The sequence below is a fragment of the Solanum lycopersicum genome, chromosome 3 (genome assembly GCF_036512215.1).
Source record: "Solanum lycopersicum chromosome 3, SLM_r2.1".
NCBI classification, from domain to species: domain Eukaryota; kingdom Viridiplantae; phylum Streptophyta; class Magnoliopsida; order Solanales; family Solanaceae; genus Solanum; species Solanum lycopersicum.
Genome location: NC_090802.1, coordinates 42,714,871 through 42,730,652, shown reverse-complemented (window position 1 = coordinate 42,730,652; position 15,782 = coordinate 42,714,871).

Sequence of the window (15,782 nt, the reverse complement as noted above, 5' to 3'; positions counted from 1 at the left end):
TTTTTCAGTTACGCAAGGATGCTGGAATGCCTCTTTGATACTATGATATCCTCTATACTCCCACCGGGACTATGGATATAGGTTTTATCTGTTATGAGGCCAATGTGGTTGCACCTCGGAGAGGGCCTACAGTTGAGTTGTAGTCGTTGAGTGAAAATTAAGAGGATATGGTAGATTTAGCCCAAGGGGCTTATCCTGCTACATTAGAGCCTAGGGAGACCACGCTGGCCAAATCCGCCCATTGCACGAGTAGGGAACCCAATTCCTCCCGGTCTACTCCACCATTAAAGGAACTTGTCACGATTAGTAGGGTCCAGAAGTTAGAGGCCCATATGGACACCTTGCTGCAACATATCCAGCCTTGGATAAAGAAGTCCATTGTGGAGGATAAGGACCGGATTAAGAAAAGGGTGGCTCAGATGACGGAGATGAAGATTCAGGAGGTCCACCAGCTCCTAGATGCATTTGAGCTGCGATTTCTACAATGCCCGGACCCCACCATTAATTTGAATACTCTTCAGGAGGTTGTGACAAGTCTACGGGCAGATGTTGACAACATACTGGAGATGAGGGGACCTGATCCCGAGACTACACCTGTTCAGCTAGCTAAGGACACACTACTTGCTGCCCTATTCACTGGCCCTACTACATCGTCTAAGCCACGTGAGTGTGACAAGAGACACCGTTCAAATTACACCACTGATGGAGAGGATGCCCTTCTAAGGAAGAAGGAGAGGACGGATCTTGAGGCAGCGAGCAGAGGTCTCTTTGATTGATGAGGAGACCTGTTGAGAAAAGCACCACTGAAGGTGCGGAGATTGTTGTGGGCATCACTAAGGTGTCCATACTACATAGGTAGTAGGTTCAGGGAAATCAAACCCGCCTGCCTGTTTATCGTCAGCGCTATGCGCCTCAGGTTAGCTTCACCTACCACCATGCCTTCATACTTTTGAAGCATTTGGGAAAATTGCATGTTTTTTGTTGGGGTGGGGTAAATGGAAATTGAGTGTTAGGGTGAAGTCTGAGTAGGCCAAATTATGATCCTCTCTTAGGGGTTTTATTGCATGTGTTTTTTTGCCCCAAGAATTTGATTACTTTACGTTTGAACCTGTATGTATCATAACTTGTACAAAGTATGAAAGTGAAATATGAAGCATGATGTATAAACATGAATGATATCTCATTCTAAGAAAATGCTTGCATGAATAGGTATAAAGAAGTTGAATGTGTTGGCTCTAATCATGACATAGAGATGCACCCACTGCATTACCTTCAATCTAACACCCAAACTAGGTGCCCGACAACCTGATAGGGTAACGAGGTGTCAAGAGTGTCTGAGGAAATTTGATTGTTCCACGGTTGGTACCTAGCTATAACATGCCTGGTTAGTCCTGTAAAAGGAATCTACGTTATACCACTAGGAAAGGATCATAGTCCCTTGTTCAAATCAGCAAACATCTAGAGTAAAGTAAAGTGAACCAAAAGAAAGTGTTTTCCCTTTTTTATTTAAATATGTTGAGCTTATAATAGACCTTTCTTTTCTTCACCAACTCACCTTCCCTAGGTATAATGTGTTGGACCTGGTCCCTCCTTGGACATGTGCATCTCGATTTAGGTCAAAAGCATATGTTAAGGGTGAAAACTACAGAAAATAACCTCGTCTTGTCCCTAACCTAACCATTGGTAATGTGTACCTCGACTCGTGGAAAACCCATAAGTTGAGTGTGGCTATTATGAGTGATGACCCAAAAAGTGGGTATGAAAAGAGTAATGTGGAAAAGAAAAATAAAAAGTGAACAAGAGAGGTAACTCATTCAAAATTATCAATTGAATGAAAACAAGAGAAAAGAAATAAAAAGAGTTGACCAAAAGAAGTAAGAGTCACTTTCACAAAGAAAAAAGGTGAAAGCAAGGAAAAGAGCAAAGGAAAATAAAAGTATGGACAACCCCAACCTAATATTTGGGTTATTTACTTGATAGGACCGTTTATACTTCTTTAGGGAGGTGTAATTTAAGCATATGATATATCATTACATCTTTCTTCACTTATGTCAATGATTTCGTCAAAACATATCAACATGCTTGATACAACTCACGAAGGCATAATATACCAAAATACACCACATAAGTTCAAATTAAATAAAAGAGCATTTTTATTTAAATTCTATTGGCATATTTCATTGTAAATTTCTGTAACAAAACATATGTTTCAATATTTTTAAAAAAATCATGGAAACTTCAAATAAACTCATTATTTTCACCATAAATATGAACAATTAACCTTAGTTATCAAATAGATGAGCGTAATAAGACTTCATGTCGGCCTCGGCTTCCCATGTTGTACCCTCAACTAGATACTTCTTCCATAAAACGTTTACAAAATCCACCTCCTTGTTCCTCGACCGATTTACTTGTCTATCAAGGATTTATATCGTAACCTCCTCATAGGAGAGTACTCTTGCACACCTAGACCCTCAATAGGAAGGATGAATTCGGGATCACCAATACACTTCTTAAGCATGGAGACATGGAACATTGGATGAACCGAAGCCAATTCACTAGGTAACTTCAACGCATATGCAACCTTACAACCTTTGAAAAATTTCATAGGGACCCACATAATGAGGACTCAACTTTCCTTACTTGTCAAATCTCACCAACCTTTTCATAGGTAAATATTTTAGATACACCCTATCCCCTTTTTCAAACTCTAAGTCTCTTCTTATATTTTCGGCATAAGACTTTTGCAAGATATAGGCTGTTTTCAAATGATCCCTTACTATATCAAATTTATCCAATGTCTTAATTCGGGACCCAAAACTGAAGACTCTCCCATTTCAAACAAACAAATTGGATATCTACACCTCCTACCATACAAGGCCTCAAAAGGAGACATAGATATAGATGAATGCTAACTATTGTTGTAGGAGAACTCAACCAAAGGCAAATGTCTATCCTAATTTCCCATGATTTCAATTATACAAGATCTTTAAATATCCTCAAAAAGGGTTTGAACATACTCTCTACTTGAACATCCATTTGGGGATGAAAACTGGTGCTTAGTTTCACATTGGTACCCAACCCTTTTTGGAATGACCTACAAAGCCTAGATGTGAATTGTGCACCCCTATCCGATATGATGAATAACGGAATACCATGGTGACACATAATATCATCTATGAAGATCCTTGCACAATCCTCTGCTGAGTAAGTGGATTTTACGGGAATAAAATGAGAAGATTTGGTCAACCTATCCACACCTACCAATATGGAGTCATATTGCTTTTGTGTCCGAGGCAAACCTACCGCGAAGTAAATATTAATATCTTCCCACTTCCAAGTAGGAACTTGGATTTCTTGGTGTAGAGCAGCAAACTTTTAGTATTCGATTTTCACTTGTTGGCAATTTGGACATTTTGAAACAAATTCCGCTATGTCCCCTTTCAGGCCTTACCATCAAAACACTTCTCTAAGGTCATGACACATATTTGTTGAACCCATATGAATGGAATAATTTGAAACATGAGCTTCCTCAAGAATTTGGTTTCCCAAGTCATCAATATTGGGCACACACAACCTTCCTTGATACCTCATGACACCATCCCCCATTAAGGAGAATGACTCAATAACATTACCCATAAACGACTCCTTTGACACCATCAATGGTTGACCAAGGTGTTTCTTAGACTTCAACTCAACCATCAAAGATGATGAGTATTTATGATGGACCATAAAACCACCATCACAGAATCTTCGAATCTAACACCCAAGTGAGCCAACTTATGCACATCTTTCACTAGGTATTTCTTGGTTTCTTCTACATGAGACACACTACTCATGGTCATACGACTTAGAAAATCTGCGACCACATTGGCCTTGTCGGGATGGTAGAGAACACTCATGTCTTAATCTTTCAACAATTCCAACAACCTTCTTTGCCGAAGATTCAACTCCTTTTAACTAAACACATATTAAAGACTATTGTAGTCAGTATACACATCCACATGGACACCATAAAGATAATGTCACCATATTTTCAAGGAAAATACCACATCCGCTAACTCAAGATCATGAATTAGATAATTTTCTCATGCACCTTATGTTGTCTAGAAGCATAAGCTACTACTTTTCCATGTTGCAGAAGGACACATTCTAAATCCACTTGGGATGCATCTCAACATACAATAAAGACCTTGGTACCCTCCGATCAAGTAAACACAGAGCGGAGGTAAACCTCTCTTTCAAGATTTGGAAGCTTCTTTCACATGAATCCTACCCTTCAAATTTCATACCCCTTTGGGTCAAGGTAATCAAAGAAGAAGAAATGGACGCAAAATCATCAACAAACCTCCTATAGTATCTCGCTAGACCCAAGAAACTCCTAATGTCGGTTGGAGTCAATGGCAAGGCCCATTGTTCGCCGCCTTGATTTTCCTTGGATCAACCTCAAATCCCGCACTAGAGATGATATGACCTAGAAATTCCACATCACTCAACTAAAACTCACATTTTCTATACTAGGCAAATAGTTTTTTTTCTTTAAATACTCGTAACACTAGCCTCAAATGGTCCATGTGTTTACCCTCATTTTTCAAAAATTCTACGATGTCATTAATGAAGACAATGACAAATGAATGTAGATAACATTGAAACACCCTATTCATGAGATCCATAAATGTCGTCCTGCCATTACTGAGACCATAGGACATAAGTAGAAACTCATAGTGACCATATCTAGTCCGAAATTTCATTTTTGGTATATCCTCTCCTCTCACCCTAAGTTGGTGATACCCCGATCTCAATTCAATCTTAAAAAAGTAGCTTGCCTCTTGGAGTTGATCAAACAAGTCATCAATCCTAGGGAGAGGATACTTGTTCTTAATAATAACATTATTTAGTTGTGAATAATCAATGCACATTATAAGAGACCCATCTCTCTTCTTCAAAAATTATACCAAAGCACCTCATTGAGAAATACTAGGTCTAATGAAGCCTTTGTCTAGTATGTACTTGAGTTGAACTTTTAACTCTCTCAATTTGTCCGGAGCCACTAGATGAAAAGTAATTGAAATGGGTTTGGTATCCGGTAGCAAGTCAATACCAAAATGAGTTTCCTTCTCACGAGGGATTCTGGGAAGATTATTTAAAAAAACTCCTGAAACTCCTTCGCTATGGGGACTAACTCAATGGGAGGACTTACGGTGTCTAAATCTTTGACTCTTAGAATATGGTATAGAAACCCTTTGGGGATAATTTTACAAGCCTTAAGACAAGAGATAATACGACATCAACGAATAGAATTTCCCCCCTTTCACTCTATGACGGGTTTATTTGGAAAATTGAACTTAACGATTCTTGTTCTACAATCAATGGAAACAAAACAATCATGCAACCAATCCATCCCCAAAATGACATCAAAATCTACCATATAAAGTTCTACTAACTCAACATTAGTAATTCTATTGGCCAACATTATAGTACAATCTCTATATACCCTCTTTGCAACCACCCACTCACCTATCGGGGTAGTTACCATGAAAGGTTTATTTAGGATATCAGGAAAATATGACAAACTTCCAAGCTATAAAGGGAATAACAAAAGATAATATAGAACCCGGATCAAGTAAAGCATATACATCAATAGAGAAAACTTCCAACATACCATTCACCGCATTGGGAAAACTCTCTTGTTCACCCTAAAGCGAAGTGCATGAAAATGATTCTTCATTGAAGAATCCACATTAGAACCACTAGCTTGATCTTGCCCACTTTCGTTGTCTTGCACCTTCAAATTAGGTTAATCTCTAACCATGTGACCATTCTTGCCACACCTAAAGCAATTGTCCGTCCCAACAAGGAAATTACAATAATGCTTCTTGCCACAGTTTCCACAAGTTTTCTTCTTGCTAGGTGAGCTAGTACCTTTTCCCTTTTGAGGATTAGAGTTAGACACCCTATAATCACGAGACTTTGAAATTAGGAAGGAACTTTATTGGAGAACCTCTTATTTAATCTAATCTTGTTTTGAATTTCCAACCTCCCCTTCTAAGAACCACCATCATAAGACTTGACCCTCTTGGCCTCTGTATTCTTTATCCTTAACCTAGTTTCTTCCACTTATTGATCATGAACCATGAGACGATATATATTCATAATATCATTGAGAATAGCCGAACTACATTCTTCCACCAAGTTATTGACACCCCTGTAAGAAAATGATGCATCGCATCCCTTGGGTTTGAAAACAAGGATGGAGAATATTTGGACAACTTAGTAAACTTCAAAGGGTAGTCAAGTACACTCATACCTCCTTGATGAATGTTGATGAATTCTTCCACCTTATCTTCCTTCATATCCCTAGGAAATAACCTATAAAGGAAAGCGCTCTTAAAGATCTCCCTAGTTAGTGGACCACCCCTTAGTGCCCTGTTTTCCCTTTATTGCACGTAACAAGGTTGGGCCACATCTTTGAGTTGATAAGATGCCAACTCGGCCTTTTCAATTGAGTTCACACCAATATCATATAAAATCTTATTGACATCAACGAGGAAATCTTGAGAATCTACATCCGATCTTGACCAAAGAACATAGGTGGACTCATTCTAGTAAAGTATCTCAAATGTGAGGCTATAGTGCTAGCATGTTGATGCCTTCGAGGTCCTACCACCCTATTTACTTGGGTCGTCATGGAATGGACTTGTGAAGTGATGGCATTATCTTGAGAGGTCATGGCTTTGGCCAAAGTGAGAAAAGCTTCCCTTATTACTCCATCGGTAATTGGTGGAGGAACTTCTAGAACATTATCAGCCATAGCAACTTCCATAAAGAGAGGCACTTGGTTGTCTTGTGGAGGCACTTGGTTGTCTTGCTCTCCCACATTAGCCATTTCTCCCTCGTCCCTTCTAAATGCTGCTCTTCAAGTATTCATACCTATAACCATGATACAAGATTTAGGTGAAAGCACATAATAAGACTCTAGAGATGATATAAGAGTACAAGAAGATGAGAGTTTCTAAGCATCACATAGTCTATCATTCACTCGGTTCTAAGCTAGCGTCATTTTTTGAAATATCTTTCATTAATAATCATAATTTAGTTTAGGTCATAGGGTCTACCCCTTATATAGTCATAATCATAGCCTAATAGGAATTGCATGAGTATGTACTTTCAATACAATTTACACATGTGATGATAACATATTTACATCACCATATCATAGTAAGGCACATAGGAAATTCATCACCAATCTTATATCATTACATCTTAACCATCAATTCACAAGCCATAAATAAATACATTTCAATTCTACATCATATCAACCATAATCAATCTCATAATAAGGTATACTTCAATATAAGTTTATCATAAACACAAGTAATCATAATTAGAGTAAAAGTTTGAGATCACAAGACTAACCCCAATCTCATTCACAAGCCATCATATAAGGTTTTAGCATAAATAATCCAATTCAAACAAATAATGGGTGTAATATCATACCACAATAGTAATTAACACAATAATGAAATCAATTGAATTACTACACATTCATTCATCCCTAGTTCATAACCTAGCATTAGGTACTTTGGTCAATTTCATAATCTAATATACAAAACAAGGCTAACTCATCAAGTACTAGAATAACTGAATAATAATAACTTATAATATAAATATAATAACCAAAACAAACCTTAAAGAAATCAATTTACAAGATCAAATTCATAGTAGAAGAAATCCCACTTGAAACTCATCTTTTTTAAATCAATTTGGAGGAACCCTTTGGGGAAAGGATCCATACCTTGTTAATTTTTTGAGATCGATGGAGGAAACATTACTTATTGCTTCTCTATAACCCATATTTACCTTGGTCTTCTATGGAGTTTCATTGGAACAGCAATTGCCTTTTGGAAATTATGAGAGTTGGGTTAGTTTAATAAGTTTTCGGGATTTATACAAGTGATTAACTAACTTAACTAGACCTCTATTAACACCTAAATAATTACATAACCACATAATTAATTAATTGGACTGACTTAAAACTTGGCAGGAACCAGTGACCCTGACCTACTAGACCCCGACCTACGGGTCGTAGGTTAGTCGACGGTGCCTTAGCCAACCATCCTACACAATCTTCATTATGGTCAGAGAGTGTCCAAAATGGACCCTTTGACAAAATTTATAAGAAACCATTTCCCGGTGGCAATCGACGCCCCATTGATTGGACCACCCCTCGTCCACTACAAGTCGTCGATGGCTACTGTCTCAAGACAACTTTTAGTTAAAAAGCAAAGGTCCTTCACAAGGACCCTTTATTTGGTCCTTGCGGAGTATTACATGTAAATTTACACTATAAACCAACTCTAATACCTATTATACACCATACTAAAAAATTCCATCAAATTTTGACTCCTAAAACCTTGTCAAATAGGCTAAGGCACACTAGCACCTCTAGAACTACTTTCCGAACGTCATGGACGTTTCTTGACTCTTTGAGTCATAAACTACCTAAATTAATTCTATAAATTATAGTTGACATTGAAACAGTGTTACAACTCTTACACGCTCATGTGAAGCTCTAGATTAGGCTTTAGACTTCGCGACTATTTCAGTCCAAGAAAAACATAAGGAGGAGTGTTTGAAAATGAAATATTTCTCTAATGGTTTTATTATAATATTATGTTTAGTTTGTAAATTAAAGGTATTCCTTGTTTTATGGATATTTCATGTAATGTTTCTACAAAAAAAAATTAAAAGCTTTTATAGCTCTATGTGTGTATGCATTTTGTAATATGTCATATGAATGAAAAACGTTTCTGTTGAACCTTCTCTTTTTCTCTAAAGTTTAGAATATTAACAATGTCTCACCATCAGCATCACTCGTCTCTCTTGGATCAACCTAAACAGATACTACCATGGAAGAAGCTGATTTGTTCGCTGAAATTCTCTTCCTTCCCAGTATTCTTTAATAAGAATGTAAAAATACATCCATTTTCCTATTTCTAACATTGTCCAGTACGATCAAGATATTTTTTTATTTTCTACAATTACTGTATGAAAAAAAAATACATTCATAAAAATATAAATAGGTCTTGAACATATGTACTTTTATTTCTTCCAATTCTAGAGGAAGGGGTAGATATAGAGGAAGATGGCAACACGAATTTTAGAATGTTATCGTTGCATAAATTTACTCAGTGTCATTCTAAATATGGTACTAGGTTATCTAATTAGAAAGAAGAAAATTCAAATTCTCTTGAGGATAAGGAAGGATAAACCTTATTAATGGTGGTTCATTCTAAAAATGATCCCTTGGAGGAAGTTATTTGGTATGTGGATACCGCATACACTAACAATATGACAAGACTTAAGTTCTGTTTTACTAATTTAATGAAAACTTTTCGTAGACAGATAGTTTTAGCGATCTATCAATAGTGAATGTTGAAAAGGGTAACATGAATTTTAAAAGAAAAAATATGTTGTGGAATCATATCAAATGTGTTTTATGTTCATACTTAGAAAAGCAATTTGTTGAGTATTGGCCAGCTGTTAGAATAACGCTATGACATCAAGTTAAGGAATGAAACATGTGAAATTTCTAATCCCCCTAGAAGATTTATTGATTTTATGAAATTGAATCAAAACAAGTGTTTCCTTTTAAGATTGAAAATGTTAAATATTGCTATGTGGCGGAAATGAAAGAATCATTAATGGTTGTGGACTTTTCGATATGGTCACTTGAATTTTTGTGGAATGAAGATCCTTCAAAGAAAGAGTATGGTGACGGGGCTTTATGATATTGTTTTTTCGTCTTAAGGTTTTAAGAATGTGTTGTTAGAAAATAATAACGTTTTCAATTTCTTAATAGTAAATTGTGGAGATCCAAGTAGTATTAGGAACGGTACACTCAGATATATGTGGGACAGTAACACCAATCTCTAATTGAGACAAAAGGTATTTTATAACCTTTATTTATAATTATATTAGAACGATTTGGGTGTATATTCTGAAAGAAAATCGGATGCTTTTAATGTATTTAAAAGCTTCAAAGTACGTAAAAAGAATGAGACTGGAAGGACCATTAAGAACCTTCAAATAGATCGCAAAGGATAATATTGGTTTAAGGTATTTGATGAATTTTATGAGACTCGTGGCCTTTGAAAACTGCTCACAACAACATATACACCGCAGCAAAATAGTGTGGCAGAGAGGAAGAATAAAACCATTCTTAACATGGTTTGAACCTTGCTGGAATATGAACGAGTTCAAAAGGATTTTAGCCAGAATGGTGAATTGGAGCATTGACGTCTTGAACAAAAGTTTGACTTTTGCTCTCGAGATGTAATACCCGAGGAAGTTTGGGGTGGAACGAAACAAGAAGTAGACCACATTAGATTTTCTTGGATCCATTTCTTATGCACATGTTCTAGAAGGAAAAAAAACAAGCCTAATGAAAAAGGTGAGAAATGTGACTTTCTTGGTGTTAGTAAGACATCCAAGGCATACAAACTATTCAATCCTTGACAAAAAATGTTGTGATTAGCAGAGTTGTTTTTTTGATGAGGAGACCAGTTGGTATTAAAATATACATCAATCTAGTCGAATCCTAATTAATAATAAAGTGAAAGAAGTAGTTGCAACACCCAAAATTGCTGAAATTTCTACCAAAAAAGGGATGAAATTTCACTACAAGTTTTGGAAGAAATTGATGCACCTGATTATCCTCATAGACATTCTTGCATAAGGCCCACATACATGATGGATTATAAGATAACAGGACTTCTTGTTAATGAAGATGTTTTCCACTTTGCATTGTTTGCAGATTGCGATCCTACAACTTTTGAGTATGCTGTCAAAGAGGAGAAATGAAGGAAATCCATAGATGGCTAGATTGATGTTATTAAAGAAAATAACACTTGGGAGTTAACATATATTCCAAAAGAGGAAAATAACCATTGTAGTCAAGTGGGTTTATATGATGAAACTTAAAGGAAATAGTGAAATTTACAAGTATATGGCGCGACTGGTAGCTAAGGAATATAAACAAGATCATAGTGTGGAATATACTGAAGTTATTGCTCCAGTTGCAATGCATGACACCGTAAGACCCAAAAAATGAGTTAGGACGTCTAGATACTTACATTTATTATAGGTTTTTTTAACATTTTAATTAAGTACTTTAAAGTAAGCATGAGTGATTTGAAGTCATTTCGAAGTCAAACTTCAAGGGACAACCAAGACGTTCGACGACTAGTCACCAAGAGGACTTAGATGTTTTTATTTGCTTATATATGTGTCATTGTCTTATGAAGTCCTTATATGATTAATAATCATGTTTATAGGTATTATTTGAAGTTTCATGAAGTTTAGAGGTTAAACTTCCAAGACATTCGAAAGTTAGCCTTTAAGATATGCATGTTTGTCATGGTGTGTCTTGAAATGTTTTACGTGTTCGTTTTGGGTGAACCTTGTAAAAAAGGTCTTAAAAAAGTTGAGGTTCATATTTACATTGTAAACATCTAGGTACGACTCCCCAAGGTCCCCGCAAGAAGCCCTCAAGGAGAACCCTAAGGTTGTCGAGACATTGTCTTGGCGGTGTCAATCGACGGAGCCAAAGGATGCCTCGTCAGTCCACCAATGCACCATCGATCAAAACTTATCCTTGTTAAGGATAAAGTCATTTGTAAATCCCCAGACCAAAATGACGTCCTGTAGTACGGTTCGTCGATGGACCTACTATGCATCGATGGGTCCGTCGATGTAGGCTGTGTAAAACTGACATACACGCTCTCTTATTATGGCGTGAATGGGAAATTCTACCCACGTGCTAACATTACCCTAGTTGGTTTATTTATTTATTTTTAGGTGTATTTATCTTATCAAAAACGTGACTATCCTATTCCCAATCCTCAATTCAAAATTAGACTTCCCTCTCCCAAAATATTCTCTCTAGAAACCTCCATTGGAGATTAAGCTCAAGAATAGCTTGCAGATTATATTGTGATGGGTTCTTCATCATGTTTTAGAGGTTTTCTTATACATTGAGGTATGATGACCCTTAATCTCTAGTTAATCTTCAAACTAGAGAGTTCTTCTCAAAGTTTTTAGAAGAAAATTCATGATCAAACTTCATATTCTTCAATCTAGCCATGGGTTCTTTCTAAAAACTTTTTCAAAGGCTTTATCATGATAAATATATGATTATGTTCTGAATCTATAGTGACTTTCAATCCAATTGCATGATGAACTCATGCTCCCTTCAAATCATGATTTAGCCTATGTGTGGGCTTTGCGATCTTGAATTTATGTTTATTGAATTATTATTATAGCATGTTGAATTGCTTATATATACTTCCTATATGGTAATGTGATGATGAATTATGTGATATTGGATCAATGTGGATTGATGCTTGAAGAACTTGATCTCTATTTCTTAATGAATATAATGCATAGCCTTCACTGTATTTTTTATTAGTGTATGATTGAAGGATTCGTTTATGTAAATACAATTGTAGCTACTGCTTTATATTTATGTTATTTATGAATTCTTTGTATGACCATTCACGATCAAAGTAATGGAATCTTAGTAAGATTTATTTACATTCGTCTGACCTAAAGATTGGTAATGTATGTGCAGGATGTTATCTCACTTCTAGGGTAGATTAAGCATTAGTTAAACTTGATTATTATGTCTTTATATAGTGCCCTATATTGATATTATAAATGAAATATGATTGATGATCAATGCAATGATCTATGTCTCTCTACTTTCTAGTGTATTGGTAATGTAGTGTACTCGTTAGTAGCATATATTGTAGTGGATTATGCATGATTTTGTCTATGTTAAAGTATATTTAGATACTTCCCTAAACTTGAATTGTGGATGAATAATTTGTGTTGATAAATGATGATCAAAGGTTGATGAATTGGTAAGAATGACTCTTCCTCTCTACTTTTTATAGTATTTGTAGTTGGTGAAGCCTTGTATGGTATTGTGGGGTATGGTCCACTTATGATGGAGGGGTCTACTTTATTGTAAATATATATGTGATTTTATCATGGCCTTTAAGGAAATTAGATCATGAATGTATGTTGGTGATGATCACCAATGTGACGTCTATGCCTAGTCTCCTATTCTAGTTGTGATCTAGGTTGTATTACTATTGTTTAAGCATGTCTATAACTATATTAGGGATTGGTTTAGGTGCTTCCATTGATGATTTGTGATGGTTAATAATATCTTACATGCGTAACCCCTCATAAATATGTTTGATTAGCCATAATTAGGAGTCTTAAATGCAAGTCATGTAGTTAGCTTGTCTCCTATTCTATTGTGTGATGTATGGTCTATGATTGAATGTGCATTGTGGTCCTAAGAGTGTGTCTGCCTCAATGTGTTGCTTATATCCATTATATGATCACTTTGACCATTTTACACACACTCACACTTCATGCACGCTTACACGTAATGTAGGTTCATGGTGTGTAATGAAACGTATTCTCATATGCACTTGTGTATACTACTATACATGTAAAGTATGTGTCTATGAAGCATGTTATGTTTTCCGCTAACTAGTATGACTTGACAGGTGTACTAGTATGGGAAATGGTATGGGACCTTGTCTATGCATTGTACATGTGTGCCTTGATAAGATAGTTCCTAGGTTTTGTTTCCTATGTACATGAATATGAATGCATGATTATTTTAATGTAATATGAACATGTGTGATCTTAACATGTTGTGTAAAATGATTGCTCACATATATGTATACATACATATGAATGATGATCTATTTAGTAGAGAGGCATTTGAAAAGTGTTCTCAAGAGTACCCTAAACAAGATAGGTTATGCTATGTCCATGTTAAAGGACTTCTCACATGATTTAGGTTTATGAACTCTCATCTATGACCTTTGAGATAAGAATATGAGGATTCAATCTCCTAAAGCCTACGTTTTTATAAGTAATGTTAATAAAGGCTTTTTAATAAAAGAGAACTTAGCTTAGCAACAAGAGAACTTGAAGTTGAGGGGCGTCCCTTCCCATTGGAGGAAGGTAGGTCACCATAGTCCTCACGAGGTGGTTAGCGTCATATACCAAGGAGCATAGAGTGATGCTTCCATAGTGGATAACTATAATGCCCCATTTGGCATAAAGAGGGTTTCCACATATACCTCCAAGTTTTATAAACTATGTTTTCCACATAGGACCTAGTAAGTGATATCACTTAGTATGCTAGCATGTGTTCATGTTCTACTTTGGATAAGTAAAGCACTTTACATTGGTGTAAGGCTCTACAACACCAAATCCTATGTAGAACCCATGCTCTTAGTGTCATTTAACGATATAGTTTCCCTAAAGTAAAATGGACAATGGAAGAAAAGAAAGGATCCTAACTAGGATAACCTAAATGTATTTTCTTAGTGTAGGTGGGGGGTATGGGACTTCACATATGCATTGCACAAAGAGCTCTTGTCGGAATTCCTAGGAAGGTGTTCTAATACATGTGTCTATGTATATGTTTCTTTAGCATGACTTTGTAGTCTTGTGTATATGATGCGCTATTTCCTTATTTGTATGATGTTGGTCTTATTGACTATGTGAATGAAGGTTATACTTGAGTTGTATATAGTTGAATATAGTAGTATGTTTAAAGTGTGGAGTACATGTTTTGATGTTTATGGTCTTATGATAGGTTTACTATGTATGTGTAAGATTATGCAGCTTCACATGTAAATTGCACTAGTAGACTTAGATTAGCATTGTTAGTAAGGTCATTGACTATGGTTCACTGTAACGCCTTTAGGGTCTTAGACTTGAAGGTGTCATGTGGTATTCTATACTTCTATGATGGTATGTGGTGGCTTGTGTAGAATATATGTATGATTTCCTTGTGGCTTTAAGGTGAGGCATTGCACAAAGTATTACTAGAGGGTTACTTGGGATAGTTTTTTGCATATTCTGCCTCTGCTCTACTCTATCAACATTACTTTTCATTTTTATCACTTTGCTGATGATCTTATTACACTCCATGCCTCAATAGGATTTTTCCATCCACAAATTTAGTTGGCCACCTATTTCACAAATACATTGAGGTATAAACAACTTTTTCCCAAAAGCTTTGTGGTAGTTTCTTTTCAAGTAATAAATATCTAGTGATTTCAACAACAGTCTTGTTCTCCTTCTTCCAGATTCCATTTAGTTAAGGTGAATAGCTTATGATAAACTTGTTATCAATACCCATATCTTCATAATACTTATTGAACTCGTTCGAAGTGTATTCACCACCATGGTCTGACCTCAAAGACTTCAGCTTACAATAACTTTGTCTTTCAACAAAAGCTTTAAATTTCATTAACACTGAAAATACTTGAGATTTATTACTTAGAAAATAAACCAAATATCATCCTTGTAAAGTCATTAATAAAGAGTCCAAAAAATTTATTTTTTCCCAAAAATGTTGTCTGCGTAGGTCCACATAATATTAGTATAAACTAATTCAAGTTTTTTAGTAATCCTCCATGTAGAACTTTTTGGAAATGATTTACTATGACCATACAAATCTGACATGACTCACAAATTTTACACTGAGACCTCAAGTAAATCCTTAGTCAACCGGTTTTCATAGATAGAATTTAAAGTATCATAGTTAGAAATCCCCATATATTTTGTGCCAAACGATGACTCAACCGTACTTACAAAATTGGCACTATCAAACTTCTCATCCTCAAAGAAAAGTTCCATCCACAATTTCTACTTTAACAATCAAACTATCTTCAGAGTCAAAA